The following is a 15,756-nucleotide window of genomic DNA, read 5'->3' on the forward strand; positions in this document are numbered from 1 at the left end:
CGTTAGGGTGGAGGTGTGGGAGGGGGGATCTGGGGGTCTTAACTGCATGGAGGGATTTGGGGGTTTCGTTGGAGTTGGGAGGTTGGAGAGGGTTTAGGGGGTTTGGTGGGATTGGGGTCTGGGGGATTTGGGGTTCTCAGCTTCATGGAGGGATTTGGGGGTTTCGTTGGAGTTGGGAGGTTGGAGAGGGTTTAGGGGGTTTGGTGGGATTGGGGTCTGGGGGATTTGGGGTTCTCAGCTTCATGGAGGGATTTGGGGGTTTCGTTGGAGTTGGGAGGTTGGAGAGGGTTTAGGGGGTTTTGTTGAGATGGAGATTTGGGGGTCTTAACTGCATGGAGGGATTTGGGGGTTTTGTTGGAGTTGGGAGGTTGGAGAGGATTTGGGGAGTTTGTTGGGATGGAGTTCTTAACTGCATGGAGGGATTTGGGGGATTTCATTGGAGTTGGGAGGTTGGAGAGGATTTAGGGGTTTTGTCGGGATTTGGGGGTTTTGTTGGAGTTAGGAGGTGAGAGAGGGTTTAGGGGGTTTTGTTGGGATTAAGTTTTGGGGTTCTCAAATGCATAGAGGGATTTGGGAGTTTCATTGGAATTGGGAGGTTGGAAAGATTTAGAGGCTTTATTGGGATTTGGGGTTCTCGACTGCACAGGGGATTCAGGGGTTTTGTTAGAGCTGGGGGCTTGGGGAGGACTTTGGGGTTTCATTGAGGTGAAGATGTGTGGAAATTTGGGGAGGGGATTTGGGATTCTTAACTACATGGGGGTTTACATTCAATTTAGGAGTGGATTTGGGATTTCCAATGGGATGGGGACTTGAAGGGTGGTGGGATTCCTGCCTGCGTGGAGAGAGTTTGGAGTATTCATCAGGATGAAGACTTTGGAAAGATTTGGGGTTTTGTCAGTGTGGGCATTTGAGGGGGGATTTGTTGTCATTCCCATCTATGAGGGGGTGGTTGGGGTTTTGGTTGGATTTGGGATGTTGGGAAGGACTTGGGGTTTTTATTGGAATGAGAGGCGTGAGGATGATTTGGTATTTCAACATACATAGGAGTGATTTGGGGGGTTTCACTGGAGTATTTGGGGGTTTTTGCATGGTGAAGACTTGTGAGGGATTGGGAGTTTTAATCTGGATAGGGTTTTGTAAACTGATTTTGGATTCCCACCCACATGACCAAGGATTTGGGATTTTTGTCTGGATGCAGACTTGGGGATCTCATTGGGATTCCCACCTGCACAGCAAAAATGTGTGAGTTTTATCAGGATGGGCATTTGGAGGTGGATTTGGGATTTTCATCTGGATGGGGGTTTGGGGTTTGATTTCAGATTCACATCCAGGTGTAGGTTACTTGGGGATTTCAATCTAGATTGGGTTAGTTCTGGGATTCTCAGCAGGGCTGGGGGTTTATTTGGAGTTTTCATCAGAAGGTGGGATTAATTTGGGATCACCTTCTGCATATACACCACATATACACACACACTGACCCCTCCTCTTCCCCCCAGAGAATGTACATTTTCCCAGGACGTTTTCTGGGAAAGATTAGCTCCTGTTTGAGAATGTCTCACAGTCAGCCACGTCCAAAGTACGAAGGACAAAACTATGATCAAATCTCAGCATTGTTTTGTGTTGAGGCACCAAAAGTTGTTTTGTAGTGTTCAGGCAAGGAGCGCTCGCTGCAGCTGGGAGGAGACTGAAAATAAGGTCAGACCTTTGCACTGGATCCTCCTCCTGGATCTGCTGGATCCAGGAACCTTCCCAGCCTGGACCCAGAGGTGGTGAAGGTAACCTTCACTCCAAAAAGGATTTTTCAAATATGGTTTTCTTGATGCCTTCAGTTAAAGGTGGACTTTGTTCTTGTTGCAAGGTCACCTTCAGAAGATGAGGAGATGCTTGGGTTTGCTGGCTCAGCTCTCCCTGCTTCACATGTTGTCCCCAGAAAAGGCTTCTTGTCCTGATTTACTTCTGGGCCACTGCAGAGAGACTTTCCAGGTGCCTCAGCCCAGACTCAGCTCCTCTTGCTACCACTCTGCACTACACAGCACCCAAAAGCTGTGAAACTCGAGTTGCAATAAATGAATGAATGTGTTGGTGCACGTTGTTAATCCTGCCAGTATCAGAGAGGCACTTCCTTCTCTCCCTGAGGAGTATTTTTAATACCAGATCCCATTCATACACACAGTCTCTCCGAATTTTTGTTGTTAACTGCCAAGCCAAGACAGCCCGGGGAAAAACCTGAGCTGCTTCAGTACAGGTTGGGATGGACAGGAGGGAGGTGATGCTGAGCTCCTCAAATTCTCTCTTTATGGCACCAGTGCTCCTAAAACACTGCAAAAATATCCCGTGGCTCATTGCACTCAGCAGTGCCTGGGAGATGGGGGATTCCCCAAGGTGTGCTGGGTGTCCTCTCAAAGTGAGGGCTGTGGGAATAACAGATAAGAACAGAGCTGCCTTGGCAGCAACCTAAGGAAAACAGAATGGCCTGAAATCCACTTAGAAATCAGGCTGGATTTGGTTTTGTTGTTTGTAATGAGAGTTAGGAGAAGAATTCTGCCTGGTTGGTCCCATCAGCAGATCTGGGCTGTGCTGGTCCTTTGGCCTTGGGCAAGGAGGAGGAAGGAGCCTCACCCCTGAGCATCTAAATCCTTCTAGATTGCTGATTTGGGACGTAGGTTTTCTCTTAATTATCACAAAAGGCACCCTGGCACTTACACAGGCAGTTTTGTGAGTTCTCAAGAGGCTTGTTGGACGCAATGCTCTTTTGTCTCCTCAAGCCTTGGCTGCTGGCAATCGCCACTGCGGCTGAAACAACGGCATGGCCTCCGCTTCTTGGAAAAACAGATTCTTCCAGAAACATGGAGTTAAGCCTCCTTTTCCAGGAGGGCAGCAGGAAGGTCTCCCATTATTCCTGCTGCTTTGCAGGGTACAGGCGCCTTCCCACCTGCGCCAGCTCTGAATCTGCCTCTGCTGCAAAGGGGATAATTACTGAGGGTGTCAGATCAAGGCTGTGAATCATGAGCAGCTGAGGGAAAAATAAAGGGATATTTAGCAAGACTGCTTCAAAAGCTGGGTGTCTGATAAAGTACATCCCAACCATCAGCTGGGGGAAAGGCCAGGAAAAGAACCCTAATTTGGGAAACTGGGCACTTTCTGGGGGTGTCAAAAAGGCATCGGTGTTTCCCAGAAAGATGGAAACAGTCTTTGACACCCCAAGACATGCAGCATTGCTAACTGGGAGCTTTATCACGAGTATCCCAGCTCTGGAGGTTTTCCTAAATACCAAAATCACTGGGCCAGGAAATTATGTAGAGGCTTTTGCTTTCAACTCCAAACATGAATGCCTTAGAGGTGTAGGGAAACCCTTTGGAGAATGGCCTGCACGTCTCTCTGAGAAGTGGGAGTCAAAAATAAGAATTCACTTTAAAATTTATTATTGACATTATGATTATTTAAAATCTCATGGGCTTAAGTCAGTCAAGTGTGTTTTTCAATCCTGACATTAATACGGTTGCACACAGGTTCACATGTACCTGGGTCTGTGTGTTCCAGCCAAATATTTACGTAAGGCTGTGAAAGAGCAGCACAGGGAGTCATTGGTTTCAAGGTATGCAAGTCAGCTGGGCTGAAACCCTCTCAGGAGGAGGAAGACTCCACATGACACAAGATTTCCTTGTTGGAGAAATCCCAAGATGTTTTTGTGATTCCCCAAAGGCTACAGACACCCCATTTCTCTGCAATTTAATGCAAACTGGACAAAGGAGAAGAAAACATAAAGTAGGAGTTGCTCTTGTGCTTCACAATGCTGGGATAAATTCCCCAAGACAGTTTTATCTTCTCTGCACCTTGTAATTCCTTCTCGGCTGCGTTCAGATTCGTCACAACATTTGACTGACATCTCCAGGGAGCCTTGCAATATTTACCTCTTCTCACAGAAAATGACCTAGGGAAGCCTGTGCAGCTCAAAAATCCTCGGGCTGAGATCCAGCTTAGGATCATTTAACTTGCCAGTAATCCGATTTTATTGAATGTCGTCACCTATCTCCTTGTGCAACTGGGCACCAAGTAATAATGTTTGGAATTCAGATCTGGGGCTACGATGGGGAAGATGAAGGGCTGATACCTCTGACGTGAGTAACAGTGTGAGCAGCAGCCTGTGGGCTCCTGGGTTGAGGATCATTAGAGGCTATTCCAGGAAGGAAAGCAAAAAAACCCAAACCCAAACTACCCTCCTTTCATCAAGAGACAAAAATACCAGAGGTCTGATGTTTGTATTTATGTTTCAGAAGCTGAGGAGTCAGAAATGTCGCATGGGAATCTGCTCCTTAGCCTGGACCTGACCCAGAAGAAGGAAACAAAATGCAGCTTTTAGCCTCAGGAGCAGGAATCGTCTTGAGAAAGCCAAGAACAGCCTGGGATACTGCTCACAATGCCAGCTGTCTGTTCCCGAACTTCTGCGAATGGAGAGGCAAAAATCCCATTGGTATCAGACAAAGACTTACAAAATCCAGGTTCAGCCCTCAGTTCTGAAATAATCTCCTGTCTCAGCTGTGATCCTATTTTGAAGAACTTCTGTTCTTCCACTTTTCTCTGCACTTGACCACTCAGACAGGTGTAATTTCTGATTCTCTTGAGTTTAACTTTTTAAGAGAAAAAGCAAGGAACCTCATTTTCAGCAAGCTGCCAACCTTCCTGCAGTGCCTATGCAGCACCTCTCTAGGGAGCCTGTTGCAGTGTTTGACTACCCTCTGGGCAAAGAAATGCTTCCTCATGTCCAGTCTGAACCTCTCCTGAGACAGTTTTGAACCATTCCCACATGTTCTGTCACTGGATATCAGGGAGTAGAGCTCAGCACCTCCCTCCCCACTTCCCCTCCTCAGGAAGGGGTAGAGACCAACACAGATAACCCTTTTTCCAAGGCCACAGTGAGTGGCCACTGCTGCTCCAAAATCCCTTGTGTTCATCCTCCCCACAAACTCTTGCAGAGGTCTGTGGGATGTGAAGGACCAGTAGGAAACCTCTAAAAGAAATTTGGGAGGGATTGCTCCATTTTCCTGGACAAGAGACCAGAAATACTTCCTTCAACATGGGGAGAGGAAACTCCTTGAAATCCCAATCTGGATTTTTCAGTGAGAATTACCCACGATGATCCTTGGGTGCAGCACACCTCTCCAACCTAAATATCTTCTGCCACTTGGGCCCACACTGCTCTCCCAACACCAACTCCACATCTCTTTGGAGTGGCTTTGCCACCACGTCTTCCCTCTGACAAGGACCTGCCCCCAAAAAAGCCTGGAAGTTACCAGGGCAACCTGCAAAAGTCCAGCAGCTCTGGAGCATTGTTTGGGGCTGCAGCAGCCCTGAGGAATTCACTATTTATTTTAGAGATAAAAGCTGCAACTTCCACACATTCTTCTTCAATTTCACTCTCCATTAAGTGCATTGCCCTGTCATAACAAAGCTCGTTGAATTATTAGAGATGAGGGGAATTGTTCGGAGCCTGGAATGGGGAAAGGGATGGGAGGGAGCTTGTGGATTGTCTTTGTGGAGCCCCTCCATGGAGCATTTAGGATGTGGTTGGGGCTTTCTGAGGGTGCCTGGAGGACAGTGAGGGCAGGGAGTGAGGGCCAGAGGCTTGGGTTGGGTCAGGTAGCCTTGGGCAAATCCCTGTTTGTTTGTCTCCCTGTCCCTGTCCTGGACTGTGTTTCAGTTGGTGTCCTCCTGCTTTCCCTTGTGCTTTTTTAGACATGGATAAAAAATAAAGAGGAAAGAAGGGGTCAAATTAAAGCCTCATGTCCCAGAGAAGTGGTTGACCCCTCCAGTTCCTCCAGCACTATCAAAAATCTCATTTCCTCTTCCCCACTCCAATGTCCACAGTGGGGCTGGTGCTCCCAGTGCCCTTGTGAGCAGTTTCCCTTATGCCTGGTGCAAACTATGGGTTGCTGAGACGTGAATCACCTCAGATGGCTTCCTTCCACCCCCAAAACTCCTCCCTGGGATATCAGCACGGCAGAGTTGGTGTGAATCCCGTGTCAGCCCAGCACCTCCCATCCTTATGCTGGTGTTTGTTCGTGGTGGATTAAGGTGAGAAATGGGCTTTTGGGCAGGGGAATTCACTTGTACAGTGGGAACCCAGGCTAGGACAGGTGAGTTATTTCTCGAAATCCGATGAGGTGAACCCCACTCCTAAGTCTCATTTCTAATGTTCACACTGGTTTAGTTTTTAACCTGTATTTTTCCCTTCCAGTTCCTCAGTTTCCCAACACGAGCTCCAAGTTACATCCTGCATCTCAACAAGATTAACAAGATCGTCACGGGCTGGGTCTGTGAAAGGTTTTGACATTTACAGAAAGAACATGCAGTGGAAATAATAAATGTTGTTATTTTCACGAACTAAAGCTTTGTACAGATGAACAAATTTGCTCTTTTTCTTCCTTAATAGTGAGGGGTTTTTAAACACTTTATGTGGAGCTCTCCTGTTTAGAGACAAGGCTGAAAACAAACTAGGAGCTAATTGAAACCCTGCCTCCCTTTTATTTCCCTGCTCCCATGTCTCAGTGAAGACTAATTTAAGGGGCATTCACCCAGTTAGTGGAAATGCGTCACTCTCATCAGCAGTAATGGGAATTACAGAAGGATGCTGGTTGCAAGGTTGACAAAGATGGAGATAAATTTCCCTGCTGGACAAGTGCAGAGACAGGAGAATTCCTGCTTGCACCAAAACATGTGGCCAAAGCTCTCTCCCTCCAGTTGCAAAAGAATCCTCCACAATAAATAGCCAGGGGAAAAGGGGAAATGAGCAGGGGAAGTCTCCATCCAGCCAGTTCCTCACCATTCCTGCAGCTCTGTGCAGGTGCCCACACCAGCAGCACCCCCAGCATGACAATTTTTGAGTGGTGTTTGAAAAGAAAAGGCATCTCAGGGCTTTCCAAGCAGCTGGGAAAGGAAAGACTTCGAAGGTGTGAGAGCCTGTCATCATCTCCCCTCTGACAGTGCTGGGATTGCCAGCGAAGTGCTGACCTTGGGGAAGGCTTATGAGGTGTTTCCCTGCTGCAGTTGGGTACTGGTGATCTGTGATGGCTTTAACTTCTCTGGCACTCAGATCTAAGATAAGTTAGGCAGGAGTTATTAACCTGAATCACCCCAAATTGTGGAGTCACTGTTGATTCAGCTTAAGCCAAACCTACTACCCAGACACTGGGAAATTGTTGCCAGGAGACCTTGTGCAAACACTTCACCCCCTAGAGATCGAGCCAGCCTGGAGGCAGAATGCCTGCAGCCTCAACGAGTAAAAAGAAATTCTCCTTTTAGCCTGGGGTATTGGCAATGAAATGGGATTTATTTCTACCTGAGGAATATCACTGCTCATTCTTGTGGTTCAGATTGATCTAAGAAAGCTCAAATGGATTCAAAGCTGCCTTTTGCTCAGTGTTGTGCAAACAGCCATGGAGAGCGTCCCTGTCCCAGCACAGCATAAAGCCACATCCTCTTGGCTGGGTTAAGGATGTTAATGAGGTATCTGGGGAGCTGACATTTCGTGAAGGACAATTAGCAGCATTCACAACCCTCCACCTTGGTGTTTTACATCAGATACAGCCCTGCTTCGTGCCTCAGCTCTCTGCTACCTGCAGGAGGAGGGATTCAGCTCACAGATGCAGGGGGTGATGGCAGGGGAGTTGCTTTGTCCTAAAAATGTCAGTTTTGGCTCAGAGGTTGAGCATCCTGAAGGAGGGTGCTCCGCAAGGGCATCCCTACACTTGCACCAGTCAGATGCACACCCCACTCCCCTCTGCTCTGCAGTGTGATGGGCTGCAGCTCTATCAAGATAATAAAAAGAGGAGAGTTAAAAGCCAGAGTGGAGAGAAAAAGAAGAAAATTAATAAAATTAATAAATCCCCAGCAATCTGCGGTTTGTGTGGCCTGGTCTCCTCTCTCCAGGAGTCCTTGCAGTTACATGAGGGTTGCAATATGGATCTGGGAACCTGGAAGGGTGCACATCACATCCAGCTTTGCCCTGTATTCAAATGTGACCACTTCTGGGGCACAAGTTAAGGATGGAATGTGATTCAAATTGTCAGGTTTATGGGCACCCACCCACAGTGGCAGGTGTGTCCCAGTAACTAGAGGAGACAGATGCAGTAGCTGGAAGCCAGGGGGGGTTCTCTGGGACTTCTCAAATGGACACTGCATTTACTGAAGGGCCCAGAGAAACACGCTGTGCTCCTGGAGGTGAAAGATGTGGCTGCTTTGTTGGTGATTCTGCATTTGAGTGAATACATTCTGTATTTATACCAAGCAAGCTGTGCAATGGTGCACACAGAAGGGCAAGAGATCTGAAGACACTGCAGAGAGACATGGAGACTTTTTTAGGATTCAGCTCTGTGCCAAGTACACAGCAGGACACAGCAAAGCAGAGAAATTCCTCAGGAGTCAATTAAAATAACAGTTAACCAAGGGGGCAGCTTGAATCTCTCCTTCCAGAGAAGGCAATAACATCACAAAGAAGGGTGGCTGGTGGGACGGTTGAGTGTCCAGGAGAACACTCCAGATGTGGTCTGTGTTTCACTCTGCTGAGATGAACAATAAAAGGAAATTCTGGGTAGAACAGGGGGCTGGGCTGGACCTGCTCCTATAAGAAACATGGTGGGAAGGCTCCAGTTGCGGGGACAGCTTTGCTGACATTTCTGGGATCAAAGGAAGTTGTCATTATGTTGCTGCATCCTGTGTGTGAGAGAGCCACGGCCCACTGAGGAGAACATCTGCAAAAGATGCAAAAGGACACACAAGGCTTTGACCTCTCTCTCCAGGCTGAACCTGATTGGTTTTCCTGCTAGCAAATGGCAAATCCACTCACAGAAAACGTGCAATTCTTCCCCAACAGGCTTGCAAACAGCTAGCCCTCAGCTCACCACCAGCAGTGACCATGTTGGAGAGGTCCCATGGCTCTGATGATGGATCAGGTTTGTGGGTTCAGCAAACCAGGCAGCATGGGATAAAGAGGGTGTGCTTTCCATGCTTTGTCTGATTGACCTACTCCAGGATCAGAGCTGGATCCCACACCTGCCAAGAGCAGTGTGGAACTGGAATCGACACTATTGATCTCTATCAATACTCTTGGTCTCCATCTAGTATATCTTGGTCTGAAACAAAGGGAAGGCTTATCCTCAATCGACCCCTGACTAGCAAGTGCTCCACGTCCCACTGTGGAGTTCCTGAGGCTCCTGGGTCAGCAGCAGCTGGACTTTTTCAAGTGTGTTTCTCCATTTAGGGTCTCTCCAATCACTGGAGAGGATGGAGATGTTTCCCTCCATTGCCCTGGGTGGGATGAACAGAGAGAGATTAACATGGATGTTCACTTTTTCCTCTGGGAAATGTGAGATGAGGCACGGTTTTCCCCACACACCCCAGAAGGCAGTGCCATACTGACTTCCTTCATACTTGGAAATATTTAGGATCCTGAGTCAGCTAGGAAAATGTGAAGTCCGTAATGTTTCTGTATTTCTAAGCCTCTGGACAGTGGGCTCAAGCATTGAGATGAGCAGGGAAGGCAGGGTTGCCCATGCATGTGTAGCAGCCACGATGTCCAGGAGCACCCAGGAGAGAGTGGAAGGAGCAGGGTGGGCTCACAAGGGTGATAAAGGAGCTGCAGGACTGGGAAGAGTTAGGCAACCTTGGAAGAACTCCCAGCCCTTTTGTCTCCAAGGTCTTGAGAACAAAATTAGTTCTTCCTTAGACTTAAGGAGCATGGTTAGTTAATGTCTAAGGCTTCATCCTGGATCAATGCAAATTTCCTGCTTTAAAATGTGGAGAAACCCCTCTGAAACAAGGTCTGTGAGCACAGCTGCTGTCCCGTGAGAATCTTCCCTGCAGGAAGAGCCTCACCTCCTTCAAAGCTACTGAATTCACAGGGTAGATGACAAACCCAGATGCTGACACCTATTGTTGCTTTTCAAGATGCTGGATTAAAGAACAGGTTGATGTTGTAACATTGTAGTTCACACATAGAATCACAAAAACCCCTCATTTTCTCCAAAAAGAGTCTGTTTGTCCTCTTCAAACTGTTTTCTCTTTCACATGTCTGCATGGGTGGTATTACAGAACAGCATGTAGTCCTGCACATAGGAGGGCAAACATGGAAAACAGGAAATATTATGGCCATATTCTACAGATAACAAACCAAAATATGGTAGGCCTGACCTCATCCTCAAAACTGAGTGAGTGGGTTCCCAACTTAGTTGTCCTTTTTGAGGCCTGAACCTCAGAGGAATGAGAACCAGAGAGCCACACTGCAGTGACCACCCCAAGCTGGGATCTCCCTTTTCCTATTTTGATGTGACATCACTGAGTTTGCCTCATCTGCTTCCCCAGCTCCTACAGCACCAGGCAGGGTTGGACTGCTCATCTTCATTGAAAAGCACAGGGAATAATCACAGGAAATAGTGAGGAAGAAAATGGAATCCTGAAACCTCCCTTGGTGTATTAGTTATGGAGAGTTTCCTCTCCAGTGTGCTGTGAGTTTGATATGAGACATTTATTTGTCAATGAATGAGGGAGATTCTTCTGAGAATGGCAGAGGAGTCCAAAGCAGAAAGAGGAGTAGGGAAGGAGAGGAGCAGGAGGTGGTGAGGAGCTCCCAGTTTCCCTGAGGTCACTCCTGGCAGGACACAGAGGCACAAGACAGCACATATTCAGGAATAAACGCAGTTCTTCCTCCTTGACTGTTGCCATCTTTTATTTACTGGCCAAAAGCCACTCTCCTGGCATTGCACATGTCCCACCCCACCCCTTTGTGCTAAAGAACAGCTCTCTCTATATTTAGCATTCCCCATCTCCCATTGTGTAGCTGCAAACACATCCCACCGGTGCTCCATGGGCACGCCAGGGTGGGGCTTGGCAATTCCTGGTGGACACTTCCTATTTTTAGCTATCTGATGACATGTGGATGTTTCAGCTCCTCGTAATTCTTTCCATGCAACAGACCTGGACACAGTTTATAGCTCCCCATGATGTAAAATCCTGCACATTTTCTCCTCCTGGTGCCAGCAGGATGAAGGAGGGGAGAAGGATTGGAGATGTGTCCTGCAGGTAGACTGGGTGGGATAAGTGAGATGATTCCCCCAGGGAAAATCAATCCAGGCAGAGCTCTGGGGACTCAGTGAGAAGAGAAGGCTCTGGGGAGACCTGGTTGTGGCCTCTCAATACTGAAAGAAAGATGCGGACAAACCTTTTAGCCTGTTGTGATGAGACAAGGGGTGATGGTTTTAAACAAGAAGGGTCAATTCATATTAGATGTAAAGAAGAAATTTTTTACAATAAGGGTGAAAAAATACTGGCACAGGTTTCCCAGAGAGGTGGTAGATGCCCCATCCCTGGCAACATTCAAGGTCAGGCTTGGAGCAACCTGGTCTAGTGGAAGGTCTCTTCCAACCCAGACTATTCTCTGATTCTATGACTTAATGCTTGAGCCTCATACTATAAGGCACATTCATCTTCTCACAGGACGATGTGGACTACAGGAAAGCCTCTTGCGGGAATTCTTCCTGACAGCCACCAAAAAGCAGCAGTCTGAGCCTCAGGAGTGAGGCCATCCTGCCACTGGGGACTTTCTGGCCTCTTTTGCTGGATCCTGTCAAAAACATGGGTGAGTTGGCACATGGGCAGAATCCAATCTGATGGGATTGATCCAGTTCCTGGAGAGACTATCCTACTGTCCTTATTCAGAAGCTGTGGTGGATTAATTAAATGTTTAAAGCTGGGGAACAAAGGACAGGAATGCGTGGCTGATTTTCCCAGAAGAGTCATGATGCTGGTCTTGTTCTGCCCAGACTGTTCAGGGGTGATCTGGCAAAGGGGTGGAATAGTGAAGCCAGCAGAGATTTATGCAACTGAAAACTCACCAGGAAAACCTGCTGAAGGATATTCTTCCTTGTCTGCAGGAAGTGAGCAGGAAAAGGGACAGCCTACGTTTGATGTTGAAAAGTGGAAAAGTTTGCACATGGAAAACAAAGCAGCCTGAGAATACACAGACCCCAAATTAGCCATTCCCAGGGTGTCATCCTTGGGTCCCTGGAAAGTGTTGAGTGAAATGTCAACACTGCACTCAGCCAGAGTCAAAAAGGTCAAATAGGAGTCTAGAGTTTGGACAAGAAGAATATTATTAAAAAAAACCCCACCATGGCATGGAGTGAATCCCCATGGCACTGACCCCTTGCGTGGTGGGTACAATGCTGATGCCCCACCTCAGGAGGATACAATAGTGCTGGAAAAGGTAAAAGCACCAGGAACAATTCTAGGCCCTGAATTGGCTCCTGTGTAAGAATAGACTGGGTCCCCATTGTGTGCAGCAGAGAAAGCTGAGCAGGAGAGCAGCCCCTGGGTCACAGCACCTGGAGGGCGAGGGGGAGGAGGCAGGAGCATCAGCTCCTTCACCTAACTCCAGCAGCTGGGCAGCATCCCTCAGCCAAGCAAGAGCCAGGAAGAGCTCAGGTGTGGCTCTTGCTGCCTCAGCATGCTGTGAAGACCAGAGACGTGAATAAATCTGAAAAAAATTCATGGAGGACAAATCTACTGGTGGCTGATGAACATGATGCTCTGGACCACCACCCTCGTGCTGGAGTTCCTGGGGAGATCACCTATTGCTGCAGTTCTCGTTCTGCTCTCTAGGAATATTCCTCCATTCCCACTCTCCCCCTTTATCCACCCCCGGTTATTTTGGGGACGCGGTGCTGGCTCAGACCAGGCTTTGCTGAGCTCCAGGGTGGTGGCTGTTATTCCCTGAGGCGTGTGACCAGCTGGGATCTGGCAGTGAAAAGAAGCACTGTAGAATCGTGTCAAAAGAGGAGCCAGGGGAGCCCCATCAAACAGCAATTATGAAGTGAAACCAGCCGAAAAAATGAAGGGATGTACGCAGAAGATCTGCTTTCCTACGGGGATCGAAAGGAGTCAGTGTTACCAAGTGAGATGGCATGGAGATCCCAGACTTCCCTTCAGAGCGATTTCTCCCTCAAAACCCCACCGAATTTGTAGGTTTTTTTCTTGGAAGCCGTCTAAGGAAGGGGATAAAGAGGCTCTCAGTTCTGGGAGCGCAATCCCTTCTCTGCTGGAGGGGGCAGGAGGCTTAATTCAGCCCGGCATCCCTCCCTTTCAGTTCAGCCCCCAGACACAAAGGCAGAGAAATGCCAGGAATTTCCCAGCGCCCTCCCCAGACCTGCTCCCATCTCCCTCCCCCCCCCCCCCCCCCCCCGCCACCTCCTCTGGCTGGGAGGGAGGAATACTAATAACAAAATAGGGATCTTTAATAGGCCCCTTGCCTGGTGACTTTGGGATTGAATGCCGAAAGGGATGGACGTGACCAACCATATGGAATGAAGCTTCTTCAAGTCCCATTTCTTGGTTTTGCTGCTTTGTTTTGTTTTCCCTTCCCCAATTTCTCCCCCCTTTCTACTCAGAGCTGAAAAAATTCCTCTCGGCCCCTCGCCTCTGTTTCTTTCCCTTGGAGTCAGGCTGCAGCTCTAATCACTGCTGGGTGATTAGCATGTGAAGGGAGAGAGGAAAACAAAATCTTTATTGCTGGCTGGTGGAGCAGGAGCAGCTGTCTGGACGGATGCTGGCTCCTGTGTGATCCTCCCCACCGCCTCTGATCCCTTCCATTGTGGATGTTTTCCCATAAGAACAGGCAACACACCAAGGAAGGGCAGAAAATGAGATGGGGACAAAAATCAGAGCAGGTGGACTGTGTTTCTTGGGGAAAAACAGAATGTAATTTTTGTTTTCAGCTTTGAACTTGGAGAGAGTAGGGGGGGACAGGGACTTCAGTGCTGTGCCGAGGGGACGACAGCAGCAATGAAAGGATAATTTGTAGTGCCGACCTCACTGGGAGCGGGAGGGGCAACACAGAGCCCTTTGATGAGTCGAGGCCAGGGATGGAGGAGGTGGATTGAGCTGGAGGCTGGGACGGGAGAAAAGGCACCTGCCATGAGTTAGGCGGTGGTGGGGACAGTGGGATGGGGATCCAACCTGTGCAAGACATCACTGTCCCTTGTGAGGGGAATCCTGGCCAGCAGAAGATGAAGGGCTGGCAGGTGGACTGAATGTTTCTCGCTCATCCTCCCCAGACCCTCGATGAGCAATGGATCTGCAGAGCTCTCTGAGGAGTCTGCAGCAGCCTGGCTCAGTAATTACAGCCTGAGGTTGGACAGTCACTCCGAAGGGATGTGCTACCAGGATGGAAAACACTATCTGTTTGTTGTTTGTCAGGAGGCTGTGATGGGAACGCCGCTGCCTCTGGGGCGGGTATTCCCTGCCAGCTCCAGAGCTGGCTGTGCTCAGCCCCTCCTCCCCTCGCTCCAGGTGTTTCCTCTTCTGAGCTCGATAATGAAATCTGTGAGCCTGAGCCAGTTTATATTTAGTTTCCACCATTGCTGGGGTCTGCTGGCCACTAACAAACAGCAGCAAAACACCACTGGTGGGTTCCTGGTCCCTGAGGCTTAGGAGCTGCCTCTGTGGAGGGAGGAGGTGGGGTTTGAGGGATGGGGACAGGGGCAGCACACAGCTGATCATGCCTTTAGCCACTGCTTTGGACCAGCCCCCCACAAAGCGATGAGATCCAGACCAGTTTTGTTTTGGGAACTGTCTCTGGCTATGCAAACTAATCCTGTATAATGTCTGGTATTCCTGACCTGTCTCTGCTCCCTTTGTGAAGAAGCTCCTACTGAGTGCAGGTATCCTCCATGCTGCTTGTTCCTCAAGCTGAGCTTCCCTTTGGTCTCCTGTCCATGCCATGCACAGTAGGTGGGATTCAGCTGCCTTGTCATGGGTTTATTGGATCATCTGAGTTGTCTCTGGGAGGTGTCTGATACATCTGTAGTATTTCTGTATCCCACAGAGAGGACTCTCAGGCACAGGGTGGGATTCTTGGGGTGTCCTGTGCAGGGCCAGGAGTTGGACTTGGATGATCCTAAGGGATCCCTTCCATCTCAGGATATTCTGTGACGTCCTAGAGCACCTCAGCTGGTGCCACAGCTCAGCTGAGTTGAGCCCTCAGTCTCTGTTGACTTCCATGGGGGTTTAAATACCCAGCTCAAAAGGGTGGAATCACAGAATGAATCACAAGAGTCGTTTGGATTAGAAGGGAGCCTAAACTCACCCAATTCCAACCCCCTGCCATGGACAGGGACACCTTCCACTATCCCAGGTTGCTCCAAGCCCCATCCAACCTGGCCTTGGACACTTCCAGGGATCCAGGGGCAGCCACAGCTTCTCTGGGCACCCTGTGCCAGGGCCTCGCCACCCTCACAGGGAAGAATTTCTTCTTAATTTCCATTCTAAACATGCCCTCTATCTGTTTAAAGACATCACCCAAAACATATTTTGTGTCATGGGCAGAATTTTAGGGCATATTTTGATTCCAGTCAAAGGAAGCACTTATCTACTGGCATCCTGTGGGATATCTTGAACTCACCAGGCAGGCAGGCAGAGAGGAAACTTCAGAGAATGAGGTTGTTGCATCTGCTCTTAAATCATCTGCTTGTGGTTGGGTAACTCACTGTCATTGAGGACTCTCTCTCTAGGCTTAAATTAGAAACATCACTGAAATTAATGGACACCAGACAAGGAAATCTTGATATTCCCAGAGTATTTGTCACACTGAAAGCCATCTTGAGTGATGGAGATGAGCTATGGCAAATAAGGATATTTTTCAAACCTTCCTGCTGAGGGAAGCTAATGCCTCACAGTTACGGTTTTGTCATGGTGGATCCTAAACCAAAA

At 48.6% G+C, this 15,756-nt stretch overlaps 1 long non-coding RNA gene across 1 annotated transcript; it reads left to right on the forward strand.

Moving 5' to 3' along the window:
- The first annotated feature begins 373 nt into the window (after positions 1-373).
- LOC116443534 lies at positions 374-6,378 on the forward strand. Its single transcript, XR_004239953.1, has 2 exons — positions 374-1,775; positions 1,859-6,378. It is a non-coding gene; the product is annotated as an uncharacterized LOC116443534 (long non-coding RNA).
- The last annotated feature ends 9,378 nt before the right edge of the window (positions 6,379-15,756 follow it).

Source organism: Corvus moneduloides, chromosome 4, assembly GCF_009650955.1.
Source record: "Corvus moneduloides isolate bCorMon1 chromosome 4, bCorMon1.pri, whole genome shotgun sequence".
Classification (NCBI taxonomy): Eukaryota; Metazoa; Chordata; class Aves; order Passeriformes; family Corvidae; genus Corvus; species Corvus moneduloides.